The following is a 14,059-nucleotide window of genomic DNA, read 5'->3' as shown; positions in this document are numbered from 1 at the left end:
TTTATCAATGATGTGCAACTGGGGTTAGGTGGGGATCGGGTGTACCGGGGGCTCAATAGCAATGGTAAATTCTCCACTAAGTCTATGTACAAATGGCTGGAAAATCCTCTTAGTGATTGTCACTACATATGGATCTAGAAGGCCAAATCCCCCTCAAAATCAAAATTTTCTTATGGCAGTTGTCTCAGGATGATGTTCTGACTAGGCAGGTCATGAAGGAGAGGAAATGGCCTAGGAACCCCAAGTGCTCTTTTTGCAATAACCTGGAATCCTCTCAACACTTGTTTTCACCTGTCCTGTGGCTAGAGTTGTTTGACGATGTGTTGGGATGGTACTGGGTACTGATATGTGCCCGAGCAGTTACTGGCAATATTTTTTGTGGCGTCACGCGTTCCTCCCTGCTGGAGGGAGATATTATACTGTAGGCCTCGCTGTCGCTTGCTGGGCCATCTGGCTAGCTCAGAACCGAGCTACTTTTGAAAAGAAATAGATCAAAAAACCCTTTGAAATTGTTTTCTCCATGTGTTCCTTTTTGTTGTACTAGGCAGGTCTGCAACAGGGAGAAGGAGTCAAGGAGCTGCGCAGCGGTGCAGAAATGATTAGGTCAAGCACGATGCGTTTGATGAAGATGTGCGATGCTGCAAGGAAGCCAATAGAAGGGGAATGAGTGCAACTTTGTGTGCACACTGTTGCTTGTGACTCAGACTTGTGATGTTGTGCTTTGGCTCTGTGTTGCCTTTTGGCTGTAATAGGTTGTGGTCTTTTATGTGTCTGATGAACTTTGGTGTTGTCAGATTTTTGCCCCATGGCGTTCGCTTTGATGTCGGGCGAACGCAGTGGGTTTTTTGGCAGTGCCCGAACTCGCTGTACCTCTTTCCCAATCTCCCTGGCATTTACAATGGAGAGGGGTTCATGCCCGGTTCGAAAAAAAAGAATCTAATATGGACTATATACGGAGCAAAATGAATAAATCTACAGTCTAAAATATGTGTACATACATCTGTATGTAGTCCGTACTGAAATCTATAAAAGCCTTATATTTAGAAATGGAGGGAGTATAAATAATAATTTTTCACTGTATACATATTTTTTTGAAAATATCACAAAACATTTTTGAAACTCATGAACATATTTTAGATGTAACTTACATTTTTTTGTGTATGCAATTTTTAATTAATCACCCAATTTTTTTAAAAAAATATAAAAAATTGTAAAATATCATAGCATCTCCACTTGTTCGGCCCCCCCAGCGCACCCGGCGATTGCGTTTTGGCCCATGTGCCGACGGTTTTTTCGCCCTCGGGGCGATCCAGTTCCCAGCTGCAGCCCCAGGTTTCGGTCCCCAAGACACACATAAATTCAAACTTGTGTTTCCCCACAAGTTCGGCGATCAAAGACGACCTGCCACAAAATTCGGCGATCACCATGCCACAGTTCGGCGATCAAACATACACGAAAGTTCGACATTCAAAAAAAAGGACGCATAGACAAAGGAATGCATCAAACGAAGGGCTCCTTCGGCGTGGGACTGGTCGGCGTCGGCGTGGCTTCTGTGCTTGGGCTGGTCGGCGTCGGCGTGGCTTCTGTGCTGGGCATCGGCGTGGCTTCATCACTCGGGCTGGGCATCGACATTGGGGTCGACGTGGGCGTAGGTGTTGGGGTCGGCATGGGCGTAGGTGTTGGGGTCGGCGTGGGCGTGGGCGTAGGCGCGGTGGTCAAAGGCATCTGGTTCAAGATGAGGCCGCGCTCCTCTAGGTACCACGCCTTGACCTGCTCGTCCATCGTCGACATGTCCGTCTCCATCAAGAACGCCAGGTCGGTGTTCCTCTTCTTCGCGGTGACGTTGGTCCAGAGTAGGCAGGGCCGGCCCTGAAGGGGGGCGGGGGGGGGGGGGGGGGGGGGGGGGGGGGGGGGGGGGGGGGGGGGGGGGGGGGGGGGGCGCCCCGGGCCCCCAAATCCAGGGGCCCCCTCTGACCAGGCATACCGTACGCAGTAGCATGCAGATCACCTCGTACTTTTTTTAGATGAAGAGATTGCCTCGTAGGTACGTTGTCATTTTCCATCGTTGCGATCCATCATCCATCCCTCTCGCTAAGATACTGGGCCTGACCCAATAATGTCGACGCCCTAGGTAGCGCACAACGCCCTCCTGTCATTTTATTCCTTCGTGGATGCCCATCGCCCACCGCCGACACCAAACTTCAGAACTAAATTGCGGCAAGGCTCTTGCCGCCGATGCTACGACGACGTCCACGGAGGAGGAGCACATAGCTAGGCTCGTCTTCAGGCCCTAGTAAGGACCGCTTTGCTCTTTTTTGATCGAATCTTGTGGGATTGTGCGGATTTTCATATTTCTCCCCTTGCTCTCGATGGAAAGAAATAGTCACCATCAGTAGGATTTAAGTTTGGCATCCGAAAATTAGGGTCATGATGTTACTGTTCAATTTAGAGAAATTATGAGTAGGGGTTGATGTCTACTAAAGCAGGATTAACACTAAGTTACATCTAATTTTATATGACACTTGTCTGTTCAATTAACTTGCTGATCAATTTTAGGGTTTCCTAGTGATTCTGCAAAATCACTTTTCTGAAAAACATTCAGATGGTTCCTTCCTTTTAGAAAGTTTCAACATATATCTCTAGGATCAAATTTGATAGAAAATAATGCCTTTTAGATCTGGAGATGACATCTAGTAATATACTGAATCTTCTGTTCAATGGTTCTCTCATATAGTTTATGACATTCAGCTCATTATCCATGTTATCACTAGAGCTTAGAAGATGGTTCTAGTGCTTCAAGAACAATTTCTTTTATCAAAAAGGACATGTATAAGGAGGCACTAGAAGTGTGAATAATGGCTGAGGTATATATGCTGCCTTATGTGATAGTTATTGTCAATAAGAGGCATGAACACCTTTTAAAAAGATATATACTCCATGGGAGCTTAAATAGTTTGGTAACTTCAAAAAATATTGAATGAGATTTATATTGATACCATAGTAAACATAATTGCATCTAGGAATGCTATAGGAAATTTTTAAGGTAAAATAGAAATTATTTGATTTTGGATGCGCTTTACTATACTGTTTATTAATAATATTTCACATATACATATATTGAATATTATTTGGATGGTCATATTGAGGGCCCCCTAATTCTAGTCTCGCCCCGGGCCCCAAAAATCTCAGGACCGGCCCTGAGAGTAGGTCGAGCTTCACGTCCAGCTTCGTCATCAACGCCAACATCGCGCGTCGGATTTCTCTTCCCTCTTGGTGGCGTGGTTCTTGGCGTCGGCGATGCACGGCTCAATCGACGATTGCAGCTGCTCGGCAGCCGGTGCAGCGCCCTTCGCTGTCTTGGCTCTTTTATTGCCGTCAGGGCGCCCATCCGCCGCCCCCGGGCCAGCGCATCCGGCTTGTACCTCTCCTTGGCCTTGGCGAGGGTGAGCCGGCGGCGGGACATACCTGACCCTTGACATTGGCGCCACTTTCCGGGTGAGCCGCTATCTCCTCGACGATCCCATGCCATTTGTTGTAGGCCATCTGGATGATCGCCCAATGGTTCAACATGGCCTTTGCGCCGCGCTGCATGTGGATGGTGGCGAAGTAGGGGTCGACAAGCTTGCGCTCATCGAACGCCGACTTCATACGCGTCCAGTACGTGTCGGCGTTCTGGTTTGCGCCGGTGACCGGGTCCATGCTGATGGTCTTCCATGCTTCGGCGAGGCACTCGTCTTCTTTGGACGTCCACTTGACACGCAGCTCGCCCGTCCTGGCATTGCCCCCCCCCCCGCTTCTTCTTTTTCCCTTTCCTCGCTGGCGCCAGCGCTGACTCCATCTCCTCCTCCTCTTCCTCCTCCTCCTCCTCGGTGTCGTAGAGATCGTCCTTCATGTCGACGGCTGTGTCCATTGTGTTGTCTTGCGCGTGGAACCCGGGGTAGGAGGCGGCAGCGACCGAGCCGCTCGTGATGATCTCCTCCATGTCGGCGTCGGTTGCGTTGGGGTTGCCAAAATGTGTCGTCGAGGCTTGTGAGAAGGGCAGGACGCCACGGCGTAGAGGCGGCGTCGGCGAGGCTATGTACGCCGGTGGCGAGTAGTTGTACTGGGTGTGGAGTTCGGCGAACGCGGACGAGGGAGTGCGCTGTCCGGGGGGGCGTCGGGAAAAGGCCTGTCTGTCGCCAACAAAGCAGACCCACGCGCCTTTTCGCTTCGGCCGGCGTCCCCCGGGGTCAGGGTTCGGCTTAGGTTCGCCGACTATTATTTCGGCCCAAACCGGTGAAAAACAAGTACTTGGGGCGCGACTGGGCCGATTTTGCGCCGCCGACGCTAAAAAAAGGCGCCCTAGGGTTGTTGTGTGTGTGTGGGGGGGGGGGCGAGTGGAGATGCTCTCACATACATTTTTTTAAACACGTTATATTTTCTAAATGTCACCAACATTTTCTATACACATTATTAATAATTTTCTATACATGTTTAACATTTTCAAATGTATGATTAAAACTTTTCATATATATATACATATATATTGAATATATCAAAATATAAACAATAAGAAAATAAAAGAAAAAACCAAAACCATAAGATAATAGGTACATCATTTGGATTTGATAGAAAGTTGCACAAGATTTTGCATATTCTAATAAAATATCAATTGGATGTAGAGTGGTTGTTGAATGACAACAACAAATTTATATTATGTCAATCGTTTCTTACATATGCACAATTTGACTGGATCTTTGTTGTCGTTGATAGAACAACTATAACAAAGCCATATCTAACTATTCCAGATACACCCTTAATCCTATGGTTCCGTTTTTCGTTCTTCTAATTCTGGACTAATTTTGTTCTAGATTGAGCACTCCCCTTCTTTTGTTTAGAGCACTGCTTATTTTGTACAAGGTGATTCTATTTTTTGTTCATTTCGTCCAAGAATCGCACATGTGCGTGATCAAAATCCAACTTAGGGCATCTAACAAGGTATTGTCTTGGAACAATTCAAGTTCTTTTTTCAGTAGTGGAGGACTTTATACACTATATTGGTCCTTGCTAGTTACTCTTACAAAAGCTTTCCATAAGTGTTAAAGGTTTCATTGTTTGTGTGCTTAAGTTGCTAGCAGAGTTGGCACATATTTCTCTATATGAGTTAAAACTTATATCCATGAAACTATTTTAAAGGCTTTGTTTCATCGAGTAAGAGGAACTGAGGTTGTACCTTCCAATTCAATGGACATATAATATGTGCTATTCATGGGGCTACTATAAAATGTTCACACACTTTAAAATGTTCTTCAACTTAAAAAATATCCATTAAATTTTAAAAAGGTTGACGAATTCTAAAAGATGTTCATAGTTTTTATTTTAATGTTCATGAATTATAATATGGAAGAAAAAAATTTAAGAGAAAAAAGAGAAACTATTTAAACTAATGAGAACACATAAATAAAATAAAGAAAAGCAAAACAACAAACAATACCTTCTCAAAACAAGAAAAATTGGCAGGCCTCAACGTCGCGAGAGCTATGTCCCCCTCGTACCGAGTTCTATTTAGGTATCGCCTAAGGGCGACTGAACTGGGCCAACTCATTAACGTCGTTGTGCTGGTTCTCTCTACTATGGTTTTCTTTGTTCTTTTTGTTTTCTCGTTTCTTGTTGTTTTTTCTTAAATTTTTACCGGTTTTCTTTGGGTTTTTTCTCTGTTATACTTTGGTTTTCTTTGTTTTTCATTGGTTTATTTTTCTTTTTTGTTATATTTTGGTTTTCTTTATTTTCACCTTTTTTGGTTTCTTTATTTTTCACTTGTTTTTTTGGTTTTTCTTTCTTTGTCATATTTCAGTATAATTGTTTCTTTCTTCGTTTTCCTTGCTATAATTTCTGTTTTTTTATCGATTTTCTTTTTCTAACACATGTCTACCTTTTTCAAAACACAATGCTCATTTGTAGGGCACACGTAAAACATTGTTTTGATACATGTTGGATATTTTTCAAATACATGGTGTATTTTCTAAAATACATGTTTTAAAAGCTTTCTTGAATACACGGTAACAGTTTTTAGATACACAATTGTACTTTTTAATGGCAATAAACATTTTTCTAACTACAACATTTTTTATCTATATTTTTTAAATGACACAGATATTTTGGAAATACGCGAATATATTTCTTTAAAATGCCATGTACGCTTTTTATGAAAATAAACCTTTTACAATCTGCACTGACATTTGTTTACTGTTATAAACAGTTTTAAATGGCACGACCATTTTTTTGGATCACGGGATTGTTTTTAAATGTCACATGCATTTTCTAAATTCTATAGAACATTTATTTTACATTATGCAAACATTTTTTTCATTGCATACACATCTTTTAAAAATGTGACAAAGAAATATTGAAAGACGTGAACATTTTGTAAAATGTAACTTACATTTTTTAACGTGCAAAAATGTTTTTTATATGATTTACATTTTTTACATTGTGTATTTTTTTTGAAATGTCATGTACATTTTTCAAAACACATCTCATTTTTTAATTGTCACAACGTTTCCCATAATATATGATTACCAATTTTCTATGCACATTTAACATTTTTAAATGCATGGTTAAAAAAATTCATATTTTGTGCAAAGTATTTTTTAATATATATAATTATAATATTTCAAATATAAATAACAATAAAATATATAGGAAAAACGAAACCATAAGATAATAGGTACACCGTTTGTATCTGATACAAAGTTGCATAAGATTTTGCATATTCTAGAAAAAATTTATCAACTGGATGTGCTATGGTTGTTGAATGGCTACAATAAATTTATACTATGTCATTCATTTCTTACCTATGCACAGTTTGACCGGATCTTTGTTGTTGTTGATAGAACAACTCTAACAAAGCCATGTCTTCCCCTAAAAAAACAAGCCATGTCTGACTATTAATGTATACCCTTAATCCTATGGTTTCATTTTTATTCTTCTAATCTGGATAATAAAATTTTGTTCTAAATCATTCCCTTGTTTTATTTAGAACACTTCTTTTTTGCTGCATGGGGATTTGAATTTGTTTTCATTGTATTCAAAGAATTACCACTGTCAGTGATCAAAATCTCCAATTTAGCATCTCTACAAGGTATTGTCTCGGAACAATTCAAATCTTTTTTTTTCAGAAATGGAGAGTTTATACACCATATGGTCCTTGCTAGTTACTCCTATAAAAACTTTTATAATGTTAATTGTTTCATTGTTTGTGTGCTTAATAACATCACAATCAGGATAGGAAATCCCCCCCCCCCCCCCAAATGCATGCGTGCACATCCGGGCGTGTCTGCTGGTAGTGCCTGAATAGTTGCCATTTCCCTCTGCCCATAACCACAAACCCCAAATCTCCTACCCATGTTTCATACAAAAGCATGCAAACTATGTCGATCAAACAAAATAACATCAAACTTAGCATTTGTAACGGTAGAAATCCACATAGTTCATACAAAATGACCCAAACAGTTCACATTTCAACTAAATAAACTAAAATATTGATGAGTGTTATTTTTACACTCCTCTACCCTTAGTTTAAACCAATATATTTCATTAAAACTAGGATATTCACTCCGATATTGCCACTAATGACTAAGAATGCATAGGATTCCACAAAATCCTCTCTTTATTGTGTATCTATAGGAAATGGGCTAAATATGGACGAAATAAAGTGATAACATAGAAAGGAGTAAAGGAGGAGATAAAAGAAATCAAGTGGAGGCGCACCAGCCAAGCCAGAGAAAATGATGGCATTTCATATGACCGTGATCGCTCGTATGATCATCATATGGCGTGGAAACCAAGGCTCCTCATCCACCTGAACAACTTTTATAAAGGGGTCGAGGCCAAAATGTCAACAGAAGAGCCGTGAACGTAGGCAGAACAGAGTCATTTTCATCCCATCTTCATCAACCCTAACCGCTGCCATTTCCATCTCCATCTCCACCATAGTTCTCCCTCCACTAGATTATACTTGTAATCGTGTATCACACACATCATCCATTGCAAGACATATTTTAATCAATCTAACTTCATGATGTGTTCTATGATGTGTTCTTCATGTGATCGGATCTCCACGTGTGAGTAGTTCGGTAAGGTATGGGTTGAGGCAAGGGCCTTGCAACCCGATGTATTTGTTGAAGGGATCAATGGAAGTGCTTTGAATTAATGTCCCCTATGTGTGAAATAAAATTGTTCCATAGATGTCTCTTGTCTCTTTCGCTTTCATGATGACCCACAAGTATAGGGGATCAATCGTAGTCCTTTTGATAAGTAAGAGTGTCCAACCCAACGATGAGCAGAAGGAAATGGCAAGCGGTTTTCAATAAGGTATTTTCTGCAAGCACTGAAATTATCGGTAACGAGTAGTTTGATAGCAAGATAATTTGTAACAAGTGACAAGTAGCAATAGTAACTAAGGTGTAGCAAGGTAGCGCAATCCTTTTTGTAGCAAAGGACAGGCCGGAACGGTCTCTTATAATAAGCAAAATGTTTTTGAGGACACACGGGAATTTCATCTAGTCACTTTCATCATGTTCGTTTGATTTGGCGTTCGCTACTTTGATAATTTGATATGTGGGTGGATCGGTGCTTGGGTGCTATTCTTACTTGAACGAGCCTTCCACTTATGATTAACCCCTCTCGCAAGCATCCGCAACTAAGAAAGAAGAATTAAGATAAATCTAACAATAGCGTTAAACATATGGATCCAAACCAGCCCCTTACGGAATAGCACATAAACTAGGGTTTAAGCTTCTGTCACTCTAGCAACCCATCATGTAATTAATACTCCACAATGCATTCCCTTAGGCCCAAAGATGGTGAAGTTTCATGTAGTCGACATTCACATGACACCACTAAGAGAATCAACAACATACATATCATCAAAATATCGAACGAATACCAAATTCACATGATTACTTATGACAAGACTTCTCCCATGTCCTCAAGAACAAAAGTAACTACTGACACATCATATTCATGTCCAAGATCAGAGGGGTATTGAATAGCATAATGGATCTAAACATATAATTTTCCACCAAATAAACTAACTAGCATCAACTAGAAGATGTAATCAACACTACTAGCAACCCATATGTACCAATCTGAGGTTTTGATACAAAGATTGAATACAAGAGATGAACTAGGGTTTGAGATGATATGGTGCTGGTGAAGATGTTGATGAAGATTGGCCCTCCCACGATGAGAGGGTTGTTTCTTTAACAAAAGCTTGCTTCAGACCCTAGCTTCAAGGGGATCACCTGTGGGTTCGATAACTCATGGTCACCTCTATGGAAAAGGCAAGAATCCTTTCTGCTCCATTTCCAGATCACCAAAAGAAGTAATCAAGCCTTTCTCTGGCGTCATTGCTGGGGAGACTTTGTGTTTATAGTTTTTGTTAAAGTTTAGTTTCTGTTTTAGTTTTCCCTTTTGTTGCAAGTCTTGTTAGATGAAAACCCCCAAAATATTACCATGGCTCAGAATCTTGGAAGTTTTGCAACAATAATTTTATGCATGAACCTATAGCACAACCTAATGTTGTTGCCGCTGAGTATGAGATAAAACCGAACCTAGTCTCTATGGTTCAACATGACCAATTTGGAGGCTCTGCTTCTGAGGATGCCAGTATGCACTTGCATAATTTTACTCAATTGTATAACATGACATGCATTAGAGATTATGATCCTGACACTTTGAAGTTGCATCTATTTCTTTCTCCTTGAAGGGAAAAGAAAAAGAATGGCTTCTATCTCTACCTATAGGCAGTGTAACTTCATGGGCTGATTATTGTAGGAAGTTTTATCTAAGTTTTACTCACCTGCAAAAATAATGCAACTTTGTTCGCAGATAACAAGTTTTAAGCACGAAGATTGTGAGCCACTAGCACTTGCGTGGGATCGAATGAAGGAAGCTATAAGGAATTGTCCTAATTAACCATTGAATGCAAGAATGATTGATTATTCATTTGTTTTATAATGGTTTAAATCCTATGCCGAAAACTATTCTTGATACAACTGATACATCTCCAATGTATCTATAATTATTTACTGTTACATGATATTATATTATCAATCTTGGATGTTTTATATACATTAAGAAGCAACTTTATATCATCTTTTTGGGACTAACCTACTAACTTAGTGCCCAGTGCTAGCTGCTGTTTTTTGCTTGTTTCTTTACTTTGTAGAATATCAGTACCAAACGAAGTCCAAATGCCATGAAACTTTTTGGAGATTTTTTTCTGGTGATAAGAGACCCTGGAAGCTTCTGGAGGCCATGAGAAGATGGAAGAGGGCACCACTAGGCCCCAGGGCGCGCCAGGGGCCTCTGGCACGCCCTGGTGGGTAGTGGGGCCCACGAACATTGTTTTGACCTACCTCCGCCTCTATATAAATACTCTAAAATCCCAAAACCCTCAGGGGAGTCCACGAAATACCTTTTCCGCTGCCGCAAGTTCCAGAACCATGAGATCCCATCTAGAGGCCTTTTCCGGCACTCCGTCGGAGGGGGAAACAATCACAGAGGGGTTCTTCATCATCCTTGCCGCCCCTTCGATGATGCGTGAGTAGTTTACCACAGACCTATGGGTCCGTATTTAGTAGCTAGATGCACTCTTATCTCTTTTTGTTCTTCAATACAATGTTCTCCTCGGTGTTCTTGGAGATCTATTTGATGTAATGACTTTTTGCAATGTTGTTGTGGATTTAAAATGGCAGATGCCCTTGTGAAAGGACTTAGGTGTGGAGCCATCACAACGTAGGTTAGATCGAAGGGGTTGAACGGGATAAGGGACATAGAGGATTACCCAGGTTCGGCCCCTCACAACGAGGTAAAAGCCTACATCCCGCTTCTAGTTGTATTGCATGCGTCTCGATTACAAGGGAGCGATTATGCTTGACCTAGGTATTGACCAGTTGTTTCTTGAGTTAACCCGCCATCGGGTCTCGCCTTTATCTACATAGGTCGAGGCTCCGGGGCTTACAAGAGTCCGTGTCGGATCACACAATGTGACCAGCTCTGTTTCTGAGTTGCCTTGCCTTACGAGGCAAGTCACCATCGGGTGGATCACACCTCCACGTCTTGGGCCTCCACCAGACCTGCCTCTTAAGCCGCCGCCTATCTTTATGCTTCGTCTTCTTGGACCATCTTGGGCCTTCTTCATATTAAGCCGCCGATGGTGTAACCCGGCTCCTCCTGGGCGGGTCACACCTCGAAGTCATATCCGCAACATTAGGCCCCAGATTGATTTGAACTTGTTCATGTCAATCTTCACTACTTCGGTTGACAAGTCATTTTTCCAAAGTTTAACTTTTGAACAAATCCCTGTAACCCGCCATGACATCACGCGAAGTAAATTCATAAAAAACCCATGACATCACAATGGATCTTTTGCATTAACTGACCGTCCGAGAATCGATGCGCCTGTACTGTGGAGATAATCATGTTGCCTTCTCGATTTCCGCACATGCCATTTTATTGTTTCCTTATAAATAGGGATGTGTGAAGGAAATATGCCCTAGAGGCAATAATAAAGTTGCTATTTATATTTCCTTATATCATGATAAATGTTTATTATTCATACTAGAATTGTATTAACCGGAAACTTGATACATGTGTGAATACATAGACAAAACAAAGTGTCCCTAGTATACCTCTACTTGACTAGCTCGTTAATCAAAGATGGTTAAGTTTCCTGACCATAGACATGTGTCGTCATTTGATGAACGAGATCACATCATTAGGAGAATGATGTGATGGACAAGACCCATCCGTTAGCTTAGCATAATGATCGTTAAGTTTTATTGCTATTGCTTTCTTCATGACTTATACATATTCCTTTGGCTATGAGATTATGCAACTCCCAAATACCGGAGGAACACCTTGTGTGCTATCAAACATCACAACGTAACTGGGTGATTATAAATATGCTCTACAGGTGTCTCCGAAGGTGTTTGTTGTGTTGGCATAGATCGAGATTAGGATTTGTTACTCCAAGCAACGGAGAGGTATCTCTGGGCCCTCTTGGTAATGCACATCATCATAAGCTTTGCAAGCAATGTGACTAATGAGTTGGTTACAGGATGATGCATTATGGAATGAGTAAAGAGACTTGCCGGTAACGAGATTGAACTAGGTATGAAGATACAGACGATTGAATCTCGGGCAAGTAACATACCGATGACAAAGGGAATTACGTATGTTGTCATTGTGGTTTGACCGATAAAGATCTTGTAGAATATGTAGGAACCAATATGAGCATCCAGGTTCTGCTATTGGTTATTGACTGGAGATGTGTCTCGGTCATGTCTACATAGTTCTCGAACCCGTGGGGTCTGCACGCTTAACGTTCGATGACAATTTGTATTATGAGTTATGTGTTTTGGTGACCGAAGATTGTTCGGAGTCCCGTCTGAGATCACAGACATGACGAAGAGTCTCGAAATGGTCGAGAGGTAAAGATTGATATATTGGAAGATGGTATTCGGACACCGGAATGGTTTCGGAGTGGTTCAGGTATTTTTTGGAGCAACGAGGGGTTACCGGAACCCCCCAGGAAGTAATGGGCCTACATGGGCCATAGGGGAGAGAGGAGGCAGCCCACAAGGGGTGGCCGTGCCCCCTCCCATGGGGAGTCCGAATTGGACTAGGGGAGGGGCGCGACCCCCTTTCCTTCTCCTCCTCCCTCTCCCTTCCCCTTTCCCCCTCCGTAAGAAAGGAAGGGGGGGGGGCGAATATGACTTGGAGTCCTATTCGATTTCCCCCCATGGTACACCCCTAGGGCCGGTCGCCTCCTCCCCTCCTCCTTTATATACGGGGGCAGGGGGCACCCCAAAGCACAACCGTTGTTCTCTTAGTCGTGTGCGGTGCCCCCCTCCATAGTTTACTCCTACGGTCATAGCGTCGTAGTGCTTAGGCAAAGCCCTGCACGGATCACATCACCATCACTATCACCATGCTGTCGTGCTGATGAAACTCTCCCTTGACCCTCTGCTGGATCAAGAGTTCGAGGAACGTCATCGAGCTGAACGTGTGCTGAACTCGGAGGTGCCGTATGTTCGGTACTAGATCGGTTGAATCATGAAGACATTCAACTACATCAACTGCGTTAACCTAACGCTTCCACTTTAGGTCTAGAAGGGTATGTGGACATGCTCTCGGTCATGATCGTAGGATTTTTTTGAAATTGCATGCTACGTTCCCCAACAGTGGCATCCGAGCCAGGTCTATGCGTAGATGATATGCACGATTAGAACACAAAGAGTTGTGGGTGATCATATTCATACTGCTTACCACCAACGTCTTATTTTGATTCGGCGGTATTGTTGGATGAAGTGGCTCAGACCAACCTTACATGACCATGTTCATGAGACTGGTTCCACCGACAGACATGCTACTTGTTTTGCATAAAGGTGGCTGTCGGGTGTCTGTTTCTCCAACTTTAGTTGAATCAAATTTGACTACGGCCGGTCCTTGTTGAAGGTTAAAACAACACACTTGACGAAAAATCATTGTGGTTTTGATGCATAAATAAGAACGGTTCTTACTAGAAGCCCATAGCAGCCACGTAAAACTTGCAACGACAAAGTAGAGGACGTCTAACTTGTTTTTGCAGGGCATGTTGTGATGTGATATGGTCAAGACTTGATGTGATATACGTTATTATATGAGATGATCATGTTCTGTAAAAGTTATCGGCAACTGGCAAGAGCCTTATGGTTGTTGTTTTATTGTATGAAATGTAATTGCCATGTAATTGCTTTATATCACTATGCGGCAGCGATAGTTGTAGAAGCAATAGTTGGCGAGACGACAACGACGCTACGATGGAGATAAAGGTGTCAAGACGGTGACGGTGGAGATCATGACGGTGCTTTGGAGATGGAGATCAAAGGCACAAGATGATGATGGTCATATCATGTCACATATTTTGATTGCATGTGATGTTTATCTTTTATGCATCTTATTTTGCTTGGTACGGTGGTAGCATTATAAGATGATCCCTCACTAAATTTCAAGGTATAAGTGTTCTCCCTGA

Source organism: Triticum urartu, chromosome 7 (assembly GCF_003073215.2).
Source record: "Triticum urartu cultivar G1812 chromosome 7, Tu2.1, whole genome shotgun sequence".
Classification (NCBI taxonomy): domain Eukaryota; kingdom Viridiplantae; phylum Streptophyta; class Magnoliopsida; order Poales; family Poaceae; genus Triticum; species Triticum urartu.
The sequence above is the reverse complement of the archived record's forward strand: the minus strand, read 5'-3'. Positions refer to the sequence as shown.